The 18,031-nt window shown below is 34.5% G+C and overlaps 1 long non-coding RNA gene across 2 annotated transcripts; it reads left to right on the top strand.

Annotated features, from left to right (window-relative positions):
- Positions 1-5,292: 5,292 nt before the first annotated feature.
- On the top strand, positions 5,293-9,993 carry LOC148787356 (uncharacterized). 2 transcript variants are annotated; one of them, XR_016067055.1, is made up of 5 exons: positions 5,293-5,605; positions 5,812-6,018; positions 6,300-6,382; positions 6,515-6,592; positions 9,662-9,993. It is a non-coding gene; the product is annotated as an uncharacterized LOC148787356 (long non-coding RNA). The 2 variants fall into 2 exon arrangements; XR_016067056.1 differs by having other exon boundaries at positions 5,294-5,605; positions 5,890-6,018.
- The last annotated feature ends 8,038 nt before the right edge of the window (positions 9,994-18,031 follow it).

The following is an 18,031-nucleotide window of genomic DNA, read 5'->3' as shown; positions in this document are numbered from 1 at the left end:
TTCAATAATAACACTGGGTTCAAAAGAGCAGTAATAGTTAAGCTCTTCTTGATGCCCACAAGTAGGCTTCTCCCAAAGCATCAAATAGCGACCAACAAGTAAAACAACTTTAAACTCAATAAAATTACAAAGCATTACTACAATATTTCAACTAACAAGACCGATTGCATGTCAGAATCAAACATAGCATACTCAGTAAGTATCAGAATTGTTACAACCAAAATAATAAAGCAATTACAATGATACATTATATCAAACTGAAAAACAGCAAATGCACCAAACTAATGCATTGTCTACTAAGCTAAAGTGGTTTTCATCAAGAAGTTCATCAATCACCAGATTAAAGATTGAATAGCGCACACTGAGCAACAGTTTCGAGAAACCCTAAAAGCACATGACATATCACCCACTGTAGAAGCTAGTCCTCTTCATGGCGATGTTTCCTACTCTTTTTCTTAGACCGCTTCTCGCCCCTAACCACTCGCAAATCATTTGAAGCACTGACATCGGAATTAGAGTTTGAATACGCCTTCCTGTTCCTCCTTTTATGCCGCAGATCAGCAGAATCATCATCTGAATGATGGTGACTCCTCCCCCTCCTCTTCTCCTCTTCCTCTTTCTTCGCCTGCGCTTCAGTTCCTGCAATTTACCTAATTCAAAAAAGTGCCTTCAATTCCTTAAAAGAAAATAAAAAAAAAAGAAAAGTACCTTCAAGGTAATCCAACTACCCATACTGCTCAAAAGCAATATGAGATCAGAAAGTAAACAAAAATCCAAAATGCTATGAATACATAGGATGGTTAACAGTAGCAATTAGCACTAGGTTAGCTTTGTATTTACTAAGGCATTTCAGCAAAAGCCCAAGCGACAAGAAACATAAATCACACAAGACACTTCAACGTTTAACAAAGTTAGCATAAAAACTTGTAATGAATTTTGATTACTTCATGAAACTTACCTCCCTTCCAAAAATTTAAAGCTAGTGTCTCCTTCCAGTAAATGAATCATTCACTTTCTGAAGAAGAGCCACGGGAACTGCTGTACCATTTATCGAGCAACACCACAAATTTAACAACTTATAGGCCTAATATCCTGGTTTCTGCAATACCAAAACTGCATTACTAGGAAACTGTTACCACTCAAATATGTATGAAACTGCCAATAAGTACCTGAAGGCAGGAAAATAGCAAAAACTTGGGGAGGTGAATGATTAGTTCTTTACCTGATAAACAGTAAGCCACATGTAAGCACAAGCATGAGTCAAGCATCAGCTACAACATATATAACTAATTAATTGTTCTTAAGCAAAAGCACCATTCTCCCTCTTCTATGCGAGTACCCAAAAATCACGGTGATGCCACAGAAACTACCATGTGATTCAAAGGGTGAAAATTATAGAAACCGCTATTAGCAGGAAGAAAATCAAAATGGCTAAACACACCAAAGTCAGGGTTCAAAACTACAACATTTTGTAATGGTCGTTGTCAACCAATTCAAGAATTGGTTAGCATATCATAACCGCCCAAGGCAGTTATCAGCTTTTATCAATCCTCCACTCATTTTTCCTTACTATATCCCCTCTAGTAAATTAAATCAATCCAAGACCACTCTTGCTAACGAGATATATTGAAAGGAAAAAAGAAGAGGGCAATACACTCTCTCCTATCCTGTTATTGCTCTTATTTCAATAAATACTCTTTAATATCAAGTAAACAAAAATGAGGATACACATCTATGCAAGCACACAAAAATATTACAAAGGACATAAATAGACCACAAAGACACACAATACCCGTAATGAGTATAAAATATTGCAAAGCTATGGTGATATCCTGCACGAGAAAAAAGGTTGTGTAGATAAAAGTGAAGACTTAGAAATTGAAGGAGGATGGCAAATGTAACAAGACGCAGATGACATTCGTTGGCGCTGAAGATAAAAGCAACACCTCACTTCTTCTATGTTCAAAATGAAAGTAAAACATGTCCTATCGTGACACACACACTCACACACCCCACCCCAAACACACACACACACCCACACACTCCACACGCATACACACACACACACACCCAACACGCACGCACACACCCCCCACACACATGCGCACACACACACACCCCACACCGCACACGTGCATGCACACACACACACACACCACACCCAGACACCACAAAAAAAAAAGACGGACAGACAAGGAAATGGAAAATTCGAAACAAGGAGGGGGCATCATTAAGCAAAACTACTCAAATTTGTGGCCGATAAAATTGAGAAAAAAATGCAGTCAATTTTTTCAGACGATGAAGTTTCATACTCTTGGTTGTCCTGCACCTGCAGCGTTTTCATGGCATCCGAAGTTCGTAGATATGTGTAAGAAGCACTTCGATTTGATGAAGGCCCTGGATTGGTAATTCTGCTTGCAAGGAAGCTACGAATAATTTTTCTTTATGAGCTTTCTCTAGACTATCATGGTCTTCTGTGTTGCCTTATAGATTGTTAAAGATCCCGAGCCCGCTTCTAAAATGATGTAGTCAAAAAAGTGTCGTTTAAAGGGGATTGGGGCATATACTTTAGTTATAGTAATCTGGTAGGGGGCACTGGTATATAGTTTACGACGCCAAACAAGGGGGACACCCCCCTGTAACCCCCCCCATTAGTCGTCTCTCGCGCCTTCCAACTAGGAAGCCGCTCTCTCCCTCGATCGCTACGCTAGGCCTGCTACACTCTTTGATTTCCCATCCATGTAAAGAAGAAACCAATATTGTGAAAACAGGGTGTTAATGGTAGATGGGGTAATCTGGAAGAAAGGGGACATGTTATACTACCTGAGAAGGCCAAGCCTCAGCATTCTTGATATTTGGAAGCAAATGGCGGATCAGTCTTAGACGATGCTCCTGTAAGCCCCTTGAAGCTCTATCAGACGTTGGCATGGCAAGTTTGCCTGTCAGTGTGCATGGGTGCCAGCATGGTGTGGCACTCGAGCTGGTTAAGTTTTGAACCAGTTTAAGGCAGACGGTTCATCGTATTAGAGTGACAATTAGCCATGCAGAGGTGTGAGCAACAATACGTTGGTGTCGTAGCCTTGTTCTACAGTGGTGAATGATTGTGGGTATGTGTGGATAGGGGCTTTGCATGGAAGGTTGCGGGGGTTGGCTAAATGGTACCCGAGTTTAGTGAAGATAGCACTTGAGTTGCAACAAAGAAAGGTGTCGCCCACACAGGCCGCATGCATTTGAAGTAAGACCGGATGTCATGCACTCATGTAGGACACGACGTTCAAAAGGCAGGAAGTTGCACGCGCAGGCAACATCCAATGTTTAGACGACATCAAGTTGTGCGACAGGCAGCACCCTACGTGCGGCAGACTAGCAGACAATGTGCGTCGCGAAAGAACGGGAATATATGCGCTCAGGCTGATTGATGATAGCAGTTATGTGTGGCACTTTTATGGTTGTTGTCTTCCCTATCGCATGTGCCATTATCCCTCATGACAACCGTCGATAGATAGGAGACCAAAATTTAAATTTTATTACTACAAGAAAATAGAAAATTATCAATAAAAAGTATTTAATAATAATTTTAATATCTTATCTCAATCAAACATATTTTACTAGCAAGTAATTACAGCCTAAACTATTTACATTTTGAGATATAAAGAGACATTGTTCTTAAGTTAATTATGTAATTGGTTGAGTGTGGAAAATACTTGGCTAGGTCCAATAATAAATGACGTCTTGATTCTCATAGTTAGATGATATTCTTGTGCCAAAAATGCAAATTTTTTATTTACAACAATTACAAAATATTAAATATGTTATACTATTTTAAAAGCTACATTCACGTACTCATTAATATTTTCAATAATAATGATTTTAAGTTACTTATTAATGTATTTTCAATAATAATACGCGTTAATGAAAGACACATATAATAATATAAAATAATCATTATTTTTGTAGTATAATCAATATTTTTTTAATACATAATTAATTGTGAGATAAAATAATATATAATGATTATAGTTGATGTGATATATTTTTTTCAAATGTATTTAAAATACTTTTTCTTAAGTTAAAGAATAGTTTTTACAAAATAATTATATCTGCTAGTTCACTAAATTAACTCCTGTATTTACCAGCTCACTAACTGTACTACCTCTCTTTGCGTTATTTTTTTGTTCACGACTATTAACTCTCTCAAGAATTAGTGAACTGGTAAATATAAGAGTTAATTTTTACAATTAGAAACTAATTATATTTTTTATAAAATAATTATCTTCAATAAAACTTTAAAATTCATTGTTGTAATAAAATAATAATTCTTGCCACTAAATAAATATAATTTGTGATAATATTAAAATTCTCATTAATTATTTTTTATCGATAATTTTCTATCTCTTTGCCATAGATTTTATCTTTTTTAATTTTTTATTTCGATCTACTTTTTCTATATATTTTCTCTCTCTTGCCCCACGATTTTTACACCATATTTTCTCTCACTTAAGATTATCCACACGGCAATCATCCCAAAAAGCAATAGGAGATGAAATAGAAGATCCAATGCCGAAATTGAATAGTGGGATTTTTTAAGCTTTAATTGCATTTACTGTCATGTATATAAGAGGTGGCAAAATAGTAACCTCGACTTAATTGATTTTTTACAATTGCAAGATTCTGATCGTCGATTTTAAAAGTGGCTAAAATATGGTGAGATGGACAGAATTGAGATTTTTTAATTTGAGGATTTTATTGATTGGATATTTTTTTAATTAGTCTTTCATCCGCTACATAAACACTTACATGTAAAAAGAAAATATCAAATTGCATAATATAAATGAGCAAAAAATCCTCTATAAAAAATAAAATAGTAAATTATTTCATTTGTTGTCATAAGAGGATATTTGCTCATTTCATATATCAGATAAGTAAATTGCATTTAACCCCATTTTTTTTATAACATGCACTTATTTCACCTACATGTGTGGGTTATATGTGATTATATTTTTAAATTATGTATGATTTAATTATATTTTAATTCAACACATGCCAGTCATATATTAATGTATTAACACGACAATGGTGCAGATTTTTCTAATTGATATCATATGATATAATATTGTATTGATATAGCATTTTTTAATATTTCTCGCTCTTCGCCAGATCCTAACAGGAATAAGGTTCTACACAAGATTAATAAAAACATCGAATTTTTAACCTATTTTTTTTAATATAGGGGTTCTTTGCATTTTGATGATAATACAGGGGCAAAAATGCAATTTACCCTTGAAATCATCATCTTGTTCACGGGTCTGTCACTTTCTCACCCTCAAACCACAGTGAAACCTAATCTTCCCAACTTTACCGTTGTGATTTCAAGAAAGAAAAGAACAAAAAAGCTTTACCGTTGTGTTCCCCGCGCCGGCGCATATTTATATAAGAGGAACATCCACGACCAGATTTTGAAAAATCAAAAATAGTGCAGAAGAAAAGCAAGAGGGCGCTCACATTGACATGCCCTTCTTTTTTAACAGCGGCGTTTTTGAACATCGTCTCAGACGTCCGGCCGCCTCCGCCGACTGCCCTCAGCCTCGATCTCTTCTTTCTTAAGGTATTTCTTGAGAGTCTGACATCAACTCATTGCATAAGAGTTCTTTTAAGTTTCTTGAATTATGGGTTCTTGCATTGTGAACTTAAGAGTATCTTGGTTAAAGGAAGTCTGTCTTCCCAACGGAAGATTTAATACGAGTACTTTTCAGTGTCACTGAATTGTGAAATTACACGGCCTTACTCTTTTTCCTTTTTGTCTTTTTTAAGGTCTCGATTTGTTATTTCAAGGTTCTTGAATTTCAATTACACATGGGCTCTATTGTATGTCTTGGATTACGACTGCAGTCTGCGGACAAGTGTCTGGGACTTACATACAAGGATGCTGGTGTGGACATTGTTGCTGGATCAGAACTTGTTCAGAGAATAGGCAAGATGGCTCTCTGAATTGGAGGTTTTGAAGGCTTTTCCCTTTGGGTATGGTTGTTTTTTCATATGATTATATTCAGTAGTGATCCTGTTGTCATTTTGATCGCTAGTGTCTTGAGGGATATTAACACATATTGCCTACACTCACAAACTGGTCAATTTTTTGGCAGTCTTGTTTTTCAGAGCTTCTTTCTTGAAGGCAGATTTGGCTTTGCTTATTCCACTTGCATTTTCTGTGTCTAGCTTTTCCTTTTTTCTTTTTGGCTCTGATTTCATTGGTCTTTTCCCATCTTATAATGTTATTTAATTGCATCCAAATGCTTTCACAGGGGATTCGTATAGAGATGGAGTGGGAACGAAACCTATGTTGGGTTTAGGGACTCGAATCGACGAGACTACTGGCATTGAATTGGTAATCTTTTCGTCTTTTACATGTTCTTTGTTAATAATGCATGCGTTAATCATTGTTTCGAATCAAGTTTTCACGAGTGTTAATGATATAGTAACTCCTAGGGCAAAACCTTTGTTTTTCCAAATCTGCCAGGAGAACCTGCAGGCTTTGGATTGGATTGTCATCTTTGTCCGCTGGCTGATCTTCCCTACCATTAGGTTGGGAAAGAATGTGAGTCTAGCAATGTTATAATTTGCATGAATGTTGTGTTTCAGAAACGTTATTTACTAATATATTTGGTTGCAGTTGTTAATATATTTTGCTTGTGTGAATGTATTGGCCATGATTTTCATTTTCCATCCGTATAAATTGCTGCCAATGATCCTTGGTTTACGTGGGACTTTGTTTCTGAAAATGTTTGGCTGCAGTTGTTAATATATGGGGCTAGGCTATACTAGAAATATGATGATTTTTGTTAGTCACACCATGTCGATTATCTTACACAATCTAGCATAAGACAGTTGCTTGAAACTAATGGGACCCCACATGTATCTTCACTTAGATCAGCAACTATGAACCTACTTTAGGAACAGTAAGTAACACTTTGTTTTTCCTGCTATTATCTTTGTTGCCGATCAAGTTCACTTATCTTCTTTCTTAATGCATATATGTGATTCGCTGAATATGAGCTTGACTTTAAATATCTCAATTTCCTCTTTGGACTGTAATGGAACTTCGTAAACCAATTGATACTTGCTCAATTGATGGGCCAGCAAAATATCTTTTCTCAAGTGCATCAAGTGCGGTATTTGTTCTTATGCCTTTTAATTGGAGAGTGCTACAATGTTGTATCTATGTTGTTTTCTTCCATGTCTGTTCGTAATTCTGTCTTGATACAAAGTACAGAGATTCAATAGAGTCACACGGAATTGCTGTTATCAATTCTTTTATTTGCAAGTTTTATTTGTTGAAAAAAGCACTATACTCTAAATTTGATGCAGGCAATGCCGTCACTGAAGTCTCGCTGAAACCCATATTTATTTGCAAGTTTGTTTCTAATTGCATTAAAATTGTGAAATTGTTCGATAGGTTTTGGGTCCCACAACCCATTGACTAGGTAAGGTGAATTTTCAAATAAAAATTGGACCATATTGAACTAATGTTGGAGGTGATATCTGGTTTTCTTTAGCCCTAACACATATAGCGTTCAATTAGCAAAGGGCATCACCCTACCTGATACATCATTCTCCACATGCATTAAAGTGAAGCATATAAGTTAGTATAGGTTTTTCATACTTGTTTATTAAAAGATTGAAGGCTAGAGTTTGAATTGGGTTTGCCAATTAGGTGCAAACTAGATAACCTCATATCGATAAGAATTGTGTGGGAATTTGTTGACATTTTAGAACCTAATGGTAGCCTTACGTATCTTCATAGTCTTCTCTTCAAGTTTCTAACTGAAAAGCAACCAACGGCCCCTATCAATTCTTCTTTGCTGATTTTTCTCCTATATTTTGGAATCAAGAATGGTTGAGACCATTGATTTTATACTTTGTATAATTCAAACCTAAAATTTGCTGCTCTGATTTCTTTGGAAAGCCGTGCTTTCTCCATTCTGGTTTGGAAAGTATGGGATTAGGGATTTTTTAGGCTGCTAAAAAATGTGAATGATGCAAGTATAGAGTTGAGACCTTAATGAGAGAACAAATACCTCATCTTTTTGTAAATTTATTTTTGGTTCGTTTATTATGTTGGGTTTTCTTCATGAGCTGCCTTAAAACTTTTTGTTGTTAATACGTTTGACATTTGTGTATGATTTACAAAAACCATGTTAGTTCTTGTTATTAACATCTTATTTTTGAAGGTGTATTACAGAATAGTATGTTGGAACATCTATATTATACAATCATGAATTATTTTTTATTTGCGAACTTTGGGATTAAATGCTATGCTAATGTGGAACAGTTGTCGAGATGCCAATTAAAAATATATTTTTCAAGATTACTTGGTAAAACTTTTGTGAGTATTATTATGTCCGTTCAAGAGTTCATCAATGATTTTTAAGGAACACAAAGTTTTGATAAGTTGAAATGTATTACTAGAAAATTGTTTCTCTCTTTTGCCCAAAAGATTTGTTTTCCTTGTCAAGTGTTCTTTTGTTTTCACGTAAAGTTCTTAAAATAAATTTTTCTCTTTGACTCAAAGATTTGTTTTTCTTGTGGGTGGTCTTCTTTAATTTTTAAAATCAGCTGTGGTCTTCTTTAATTCTCAAAATCAGCTTGAATTGCAGTAATTTCTTTCAAATTATTTAAAATAAATTTACAGCGTTTAGAATATTTTTTGTATTTGATTATTCATGGGCATATATTCATTTAATTATTTTTGATAAATGCATGAATAAGTCACGTTTTTGGATTTTCAAGGAAATCTGTTATTGATTTTTATTTCCATAAAAAAGAATTGGATTCAAAACAGTTTTTGCAGCTCTTTGGAAAATTTTAAGCTGCATTAAGTTTTCTGTTTTTTAGCAAATTGCATTCATCACCATCTTTGTTTAGACTCCAAAAAAGTACACTATTTTTTAGCAAATTACATCCATCACTATCTTTTATTTTGATAAATGATAAAAGTCTTTTAAGATATATATACAAGTGATTTTAACACAAATAATGAGATTGGCATCTCGACTGTTTTGCAATTTAGTATGCAGTATTTGATTTCTGAATTTCGTGTGATTGTGTAATAATGATTTTTCAACAAATTATTTTGTGATACACCTTCAAATGTTAGATGTCAATGATATGGACATATATGGAGTTTTTGTAAAATTTGTACAAAAATGCAAATGTATGACAAACAAAAATTTCTAAGAAAGCAACATGAGGCCAAAAGCCAACATAATGAACAGACCAAGAATAAATCTACAAAAACATTGGAGTATTATCTCTCGTGTAGGCCTCAACTCCGAACTGCCTTGCGTCCGTCATGTTTAAAGTGGCCTTGGAATTCATAATCCTATTGCTTTCCCCATTAGAATGTTGAGAACGTGAAGGCATAATAGAAATCAGTCCGAATTTTGGGTTTGAATTATGCAAAGGATAATAAAATGGTCTCAATATTTCTTGATTTTTAAATATGGGGAAAAATCAGTAGAGGTGAAATGGATGGGGACAAAGGTTGCTTTTTGGGTAGAAATGGCAGAGAAGGATATAGGTTGTCCTATAGTTTACATGCCATTATGTGTTGCATACTTTTCTTATATGGTTGATTTTGCTCAAGTTTTCTTCTTTGTTTTTGCAGTTAAGTTAGCAGTGAAGATGATCTGAATGAAAGAGTCTGCTTAACAACGTTCATGGATTTGTCGATATCAGTTGTGGCGTTCAAGTAATTCTAAGTATGAGCCTCATGGGTTCGCCGTGGAAGTAAATCTTGCCTACTGTAAATAGAACCAAGAATGTTTGTAATACTTAGATCATAATCATGTATTAAGGAAACCAGAAACAGGGAAAGTATGTCTGGTTCATGCCTAAAAGTGATCCCTAGAGATCCTATGTAGTTGTTTCCTACTATCTTGTTAGTAAATATTTGATGTGGTACCATGTTTTGACCAAGCAAGCAATTTTTCTTTTTCCTTTCTCATGTGCACTATTATACCTTCTCTATCTTTTTCTGTTTTTTTTTTATTTTTTATTTTGAGAGGAACAAACTTCACTCGAATTATCTGGCTAACTCGCCACACATGACAACATCAAGTCCAAGGGGACAACAGGATGAATCAAGTAAACGACCAAGTAGGAAACAAACTATATATATCCAATAAAAAGATTAAATACAAAATAATATTTTAACACGATTAATTTGATAGAAGATATTTTTATTATAATTTACTTGGCATAGTAAAATTTAAAATAAATAAAATGTGAATAATATATAAACACTAATCTAAACTTCAAATCCATCAATTCAAATATAGTCTAAGTGTTTCAGTCCTATTGTGAAAAGACATAAGAGCAAAACTCTGTCAAAGAAGAAAATTATTTGCCATTAATTCCTAATTTCTCTAAACTAATTAAAGAATGAACACTATATTCTTAAAAATAAATAGGCAAATAACATTTCAACGTTGTATATTTTTCAAGATTACTTGGTAAAACTTTTGTGAGTATTATTATGTACGTTCAAGAGTTCATAATGATTTTTAAGGAACACAAAGTTTTGATAAGTTGAAATGTATTACTAGAAAATTGTTTCTCTCTTTTGCCCAAAAGATTTGTTTTCCTTGTCAAGTGTTCTTTTGTTTTCACGTAAAGTTCTTAAAATAAATTTTTCTCTTTGACTCAAAGATTTGTTTTTCTTGTGTGTGGTCTTCTTTAATTTTTAAAATCAGCTGTGGTCTTCTTTAATTCTCAAAATCAGCTTGAATTGCAGTAATTTCTTTCAAATTATTTAAAATAAATTTACAGCGTTTAGAATATTTTTTGTATTTGATTATTCATGGGCATATATTCATTTAATTATTTTTGATAAATGCATGAATAAGTCACGTTTTTGGATTTTCAAGGAAATCTGTTATTGATTTTTATTTCCATAAAAAAGAATTGGATTCAAAACAGTTTTTGCAGCTCTTTGGAAAATTTTAAGCTGCATTAAGTTTTCTGTTTTTTAGCAAATTGCATTCATCACCATCTTTGTTTGGACTTCCAAAAAAGTACACTATATTTTAGCAAATTGCATCCATCACTATCTTTTATTTTGATAAATGATAAAAGTCTTTTAAGATATATATACAAGTGATTTTAACACAAATAATGAGATTGGCATCTCGATTGTTTTGCAATTTAGTATGCAGTATTTGATTTCTGAATTTCGTGTGATTGTGTAATAATGATTTTTCAACAAATTTTTTTGTGATACACCTTCAAATGTTAGATGTCAATGATATGGACATATATGGAGTTTTTGTAAAATTTGTACAAAAATACAAATGTATGACAAACAAAAATTTCTAAGAAAGCAACATGAGGCCAAAAGCCAACATAATGAACAGATCAATAATAAATCTACAAAAACATTGGAGTATTATCTCTCGTGTAGGCCTCAACTCCGAACTGCCTTGCGTCCGTCATGTTTAAAGTGGCCTTGGAATTCATAATCCTATTGCTTTCCCCATTAGAATGTTGAGAACGTGAAGGCATAATAGAAATCAGTCCGAATTTTGGGTTTGAATTATGCAAAGGATAATAAAATGGTCTCAATATTTCTTGTTTTTTAATATGGGGAAAAATCAGTAGAGGTGAAATGGATGGGGACAAAGGTTGCTTTTTGGGTAGAAATGGCAGAGAAGGATATAGGTTGTCCTATAGTTTACATGCCATTATGTGTTGCATACTTTTCTTATATGGTTGATTTTGCTCAAGTTTTCTTCTTTGTTTTTGCAGTTAAGTTAGCAGTGAAGATGATCTGAATGAAAGAGTCTGCTTAACAACGTTCATGGATTTGTCGATATCAGTTGTGGCATTCAAGTAATTCTAAGTATGAGCCTCATGGGTTCGCCGTGGAAGTAAATCTTGCCTACTGTAAATAGAACCAAGCATGTTTGTAATACTTAGATCATAATCATGTATTAAGGAAACCAGAAACAGGGAAAGTATGTCTGGTTCATGCCTAAAAGTGATCCCTAGAGATCCTATGTAGTTGTTTCCTACTATCTTGTTAGTAAATATTTGATGTGGTACCATGTTTTGAGCAAGCAAGCAATTTTTCTTTTTCCTTTCTCATGTGCACTATTGTACCTTCTCTATCTTTTTCTGTTTTTTTTTTATTTTTTATTTTGAGAGGAACAAACTTCACTCGAATTATCTGGCTAACTCGCCACACATGACAACATCAAGTCCAAGGGGACAGCAGGATGAATCAAGTAAACGACCAAGTAGGAAACAGACTATATATCCAATAAAAAGCTTAAATACAAAATAATATTTTAACACGATTAATTTGATAGAAGATATTTTTATTATAATTTACTTGGCATAGTAAAATTTAAAATAAATAAAATGTGAATAATATATAAACACTAATCTAAACTTCAAATCCATCAATTCAAATATAGTCTAAGTGTTTCAGTCCTATTTGGAAAAGACATAAGAGCAAAACTCTGTCAAAGAAGAAAATTATTTGCCATTAATTCCTAATTTCTCTAAACTAATTAAAGAATGAACACTATATTCTTAAAAATAAATAGGCAAATAACATTTCAACGTTGTTAATTTACTAGGAATTTTATTTAAAATAAACGATTTAAAATAAATGAGCAATACTCATTTTAATGAATATTTTTATTACCAAGAAAATTTCTTATTCTTGTTTGATAAGATAGATTGTGATTGTAGTTGTGTTTTTACAAATGGGAAGTGGCATGCCTTTATATAGGCATGCCCAAAGTACAGCCATAAAAGAAAATATATTGGCAATTAACCTCCCCCCACAAGAAACCGTGCGAAATGAATCAGCAATGAAGAAAGGAAATTGTTGTTACACTCATATTCAATTGCAAATTGAAAGCAGCAATTCAATTTCTTTTTCAAATTGTAAATTGAAAACAACAATTGAAAATGGGTTTTGCGGTTTTTGATCCTCAATCAAGCACATTCAATAGCAAATGAAATGAAGAAAATTGAAGGTGAATTCAATTGCTGCTGTTGTTAAAAATCTGTGGGTTTCTGCTTTTGAAAATTCAAATTCAACAATCCCCCACAAACTCATAGATTTGAACTCAAGTTTCCATGACTTGCTTTCAACAAAGGTACCTTTCGGTTTGAACCACTGTCTAAGTTATCTAACGTCAGTTGTCAACAGGTTAAATGGAACTAAGCCTTGAATTTAAGCCTGTGAGTGTGACAACGTCTGTCAGTAACAACGAGCAACCAACTTTGTGTTGATCTTTAGGGTTGACACTTAGGCCATGTGTCTTGATCCTGTTCATGAATGCTTTCAGGAAAAACCCAATTCCTTAGTTACGGCCAAATAACGACATTCACTTAGTTGGGCGTCTCCAGGGATGCACTGCTAACATCTCGTCTTATAAGACTTGACCCCATTCAGAGATGAACTCTTACTATACTTGCAGTAGCAACACCTTCTAGAATTTCAGGGGATAGACTCCAGATACAAAGTATTAGTCTATTTGGTGCTCTAACATACCCTTACGACTTGTTGATACCACATTGAACTTTTTTTATGGGATCTCCACTCAAAAGGTTGGGTTGCCGTCGTAGATATATCACTCATAGGTTTTCAGTCTCATCTCCAATCTAGACTTATGAACTTGCGACAGATTCAATCCTTTCGTCAAAGGATCAACCACATTGTCCTTTGTTGCCACAAAGTCAATGCCTATTACTCTATCTGACACTAATGCCCTTATAGATTTTAGTCTAACTTGGATGTGTCGTTTGGTCTATTGATTGTATTTACGACTCCTCACCTTTGCTATTTAGTTTGGCTATCATGGTGAAAGAGGCTGATTTACAACGGGAAGTTGTGATAACAACCAAAATAGCCATTCTGCCTTGGTACCATTCGTATCTAACGCACATAACTCGGCTTCAAACGTAGACCGAGTTATCAAAGTCTGTTTTGCAGACTTCCTAGAGACTGCGCCCCCACCTAAGGTAAAAACATATCCTGAGCACCTATTACTCCCGGAGTTTTTGGCTATCCAGCTAGCATCATTATATCCCTCAAGAACAACAGGGAATCTGCCATAATGTATGGCCAGTGACACCGTGCCCTTTAGATACCTTAGTACTCTATCCAAGGCACCCCAATGAGTTTTGTCAGGACAACTAGTATATCTAGCCAGCTTAGAGACAGAAAAAGATATATCTGGTCTCGTGCCATTTGCCAGATACTGTAAGCTCCCAATAATTTGGGAATACCTTAGCTGTGCAACCGAACCACCACTTTTATTTTTGAATAAAGCTACAGAAGGATCATATGGTGTTTTAGCAATTCTACTGTTTTGATAACTAAATTTTTCAATTATCTTCTCAACATAATGAGACTGAGAAATGGCTATTCCATCAGTTGACCGAGTCAACTTGATGCCAAGAATCACATTAGCCTCACCCATATCCTTCATTTCAAACTTATTTTTCAAAAATGACTTGGTTTCGATAATAATATCTAGACATGACTCTATTAATAGAATATCGTCCACATACAGATATACAATTATCATTTTATCTCCTTTAACCTTGCAGTATATGCATTTATCATTCTCATTTACAGTGAAGCCGAACGCAAGAATAGTTTTATCAAACTTTTCATGCCAATATTTGGGTGCTTGTTTTAAGTCCATATAGAGACTTAACAAGTTTACAAACTTTATGCTCGTTACCATGAGCTACAAACCCCTCAGGCTGTTCCATGTAAATCTCTTCCTCGAGTTCACCATACAAGAAGGTTGTTTTCACATCCATCTGATGAATTGGGAGATTATACACTGAAGCAATTGCTATAAGCACCCGGATTGTAGTCAATCGAGCTACCGGAGAATAGGTATCGAAATAGTCTATTCCCTCCTTTTATTTAAACCCTTTAGCCACCAATCTGGCTTTAAACTTATCTATGGTCCCATCAGGTTTCAGTTTCCTTTTAAAAATTGAATTACACCCAATAGTAGTACACCCCGGAGGAAGATCGACTAGCACCCACGTTCCATTAGAAACAATGGAGTCCATCTCACTTTTAACAGCTTCTTTCCACTGCTTGGCTTCTGAACAAGCCATAGCATCTTTGAAAGTTATCGGATCATCCTCGATGTTGTAAGTGACAAAGTCACTTCCAAAATATTTAAAATAAATAAAATGTGAATAATATATAAACACTAATCTAAACTTCAAATCCATCAATTCAAATATAGTCTAAGTGTTTCAGTCCTATTATGAAAAGACATAAGAGCAAAACTCTGTCAAAGAAGAAAATTATTTGCCATTAATTCCTAATTTCTCTAAACTAATTAAAGAATGAACACTATATTCTTAAAAATAAATAGGCAAATAACATTTCAACGTTGTTAATTTGCTAGGAATTTTATTTAAAATAAACGATTTAAAATAAATGAGCAATACTCATTTTAATGAATATTTTTATTACCAAGAAAATTTCTTATTCTTGTTTGATAAGATATTTTTTAATAAGGTTTTAAAAATTTTTATATAGTAAACTATAATATTAGTATAATATTAATTTATTTATTTACTAATACAAAATAAGGAGAAGGGTTATGTTGGAAAAATATTTGGTTTCAAGCAATCGAAACGATGTTTTGAAATATTACAATCGGATTTAAGAAATCAAAAGCAAATAAAGCCACGTTGGAACAAATAACATTCCTTAAATTGGGCTGAAAATACTGATTTTCAAAGGTGGAATGCTAGTTTCCAATTATCGCATGTGGGCTGAAAATTGCTAGCAGTGGGCCACAACCTAACACTCCACAGTTGATGCCCATAATGATGTGATTGTTCCATAATTCTATCTTATTTTTTATTTTTTATGTTTCGTAACTGTTCAAAATATAGCATAAATCCTTTTATTTGTTAAGAATTAAAATAAATAATATTCTTTTACTTGTTAAGAATTTAAAAAAAACAGTATAATTGTAAAAAATAGCAGCAGCGGTGCTGCCTACTTTTGAAACACCTCCAAAACCACCCCACTCTTGTAACTTTCTTTTTCTTTGCATTATTACAATAATTTCCCCTAAAAAAATACATTCTTTTTATTTACTCTCACACCTGTTTATATATATATATAATTTTTCTCTAAAACTGTTTTGGCCATCATCTCTAAGCTTTGTCTTGAAGATCCATTTACAACCAATTGCCCGTTTACCAGGCAAAAAAGGGGCAAGCTTCCAAGTGTTGTTGTGCTCTAAGGCCTGCAGCTCATTGTTCATGGCCTCCCTCTATTCCTCATGCTGGATGGCCTAAAGAAAGACTTGGGCTCCTGCAAAACAGATAACAAGGCTACAAACAACTTAAATGCAGGAGTGGTGGAGTGTAAAGAAGGAGGTACATGTGCAGAACATATAAAATCATTAAGCCAATGAGTACATTGAGTATTTCTGGTGGAACAACGAAGAGGAGGTGCAGGTGGTTGAGGAGCAAGAGGAGAAACAGAAGGGACACAAGAGCCAGAGGAACTGCGAGAAATGGGTGAAAAGTGCAGTAGGATCACAGACAGCATCATCAGTATAAGGGGGAACTAAAGGAAGAGGACAGAGACTAAGAGAAGAGAGAGAAACAGGGTAGAAAAAGGAAAGTAATGTTCATGGAAGTGAACATCTCTAGAGATGATAATACGGTTTTTATCCAAGTCATAGAGTTTATATGCTTTCTAGGTCATGGCATACCCTAACAGAATGCACTTGAGAGCCCTAGGATGAAACTTAGACTTGTGAGGATCTACATTACTGGCATAGCAAAGGCAACCAAAGGCACAGAGATGAGTGTGAGAGGGACTGTGATCTATTAATTGTTCAAAGAGAGTTTTCTAGTGGAGGAGCTTTGAAGGTGTTCTATTGATTAAGTAGGTTGCTGTGAGAATGGAATTACCCCGGAACTGTAGGAGGGTTGGTATAGCAAGGCTCTAGTAATATTTAGAAGTTATTTATGTTTGCGTTCAATTCTCCAATTTTGCTGAGATGTATATGTGCAAGAAGTTTGATGGATGACACCTAGATCTTGACAAAGAGTGTGGCAGTCGTTGTTGAGGAATTCAGAACCATTGTCCGTCCTTATGACTTTTATATTTATGGCAAATTGGTTATTGATCATGGAGAAGAAATACTTGAGAGTGCAAGCAACTTAGGATTTGTGTCTCAAGAGGTAAGTCCACAAGGAGCGACTGTAATCATCTAGAATTGTGAGGACATAGTTGCACTTTGAAATTGTATAGGTTGTATAATGGCCCCAAACATCTAAATGTATAAGATGAAAGGGTGCTTCAGATTGTGATTCACTGGAAAGAAATGTCATTAGTTTGTTTGGCTTTGTGACACACATCACAGGGTACATCAAGATCGACATTAGTGAAAGCACAGATTGGAATATGTTTCATTACGTTTAAAAGAATGTCCCAGCCTATTGTGCCAGGTTTGTACATCACATTGAACTGAGCTAGAACAAACAATATTGCAATGCACAGAGGGAGGAAAGGCATATGTGTTAAGGCTCTGTCTAACAATGTAGAGATTCTTGGAAGCAGTCCCTTCAACCAAGCAATAAGCACTTAGCTTTAGGGATAGTTATAGAGATTCCTTTCGTAACTTGGTCCTGCAATAAGCACTTAGCTTTAGGGAACTGAAAAGTATAAGCATTGTGATGACATAACTGGCTGACAAATAACAAGATGATAGAGAAAAAAGGAATATAAAGACTTGCGTGTGTGTGACATGGTCATTTAAGTGAACAATGCCAACGTATGATGCAAGCTTCATGGAACCACCAGGCAAGTGAATGTATTTGGTGTGTGGAGGCTTAGTGTATGAATGAAAAAGTTGAATGTTTCACATATATGGTTAGTAGCCCTGCAATCAATTATCCAACAGTCCGAATCATTTTCAGATGGTCCAGAGGTATTACCAGCAAACTCTTCTGTATTTTT

This window comes from Sesamum indicum, linkage group LG8 (assembly GCF_026168435.1).
Source record: "Sesamum indicum cultivar Baizhima isolate 11 linkage group LG8, ASM2616843v1, whole genome shotgun sequence".
NCBI lineage: Eukaryota > Viridiplantae > Streptophyta > Magnoliopsida > Lamiales > Pedaliaceae > Sesamum > Sesamum indicum.
Note: the sequence above shows the minus strand (reverse complement) of the source record. Positions and strands in the feature narration are given on the sequence as shown.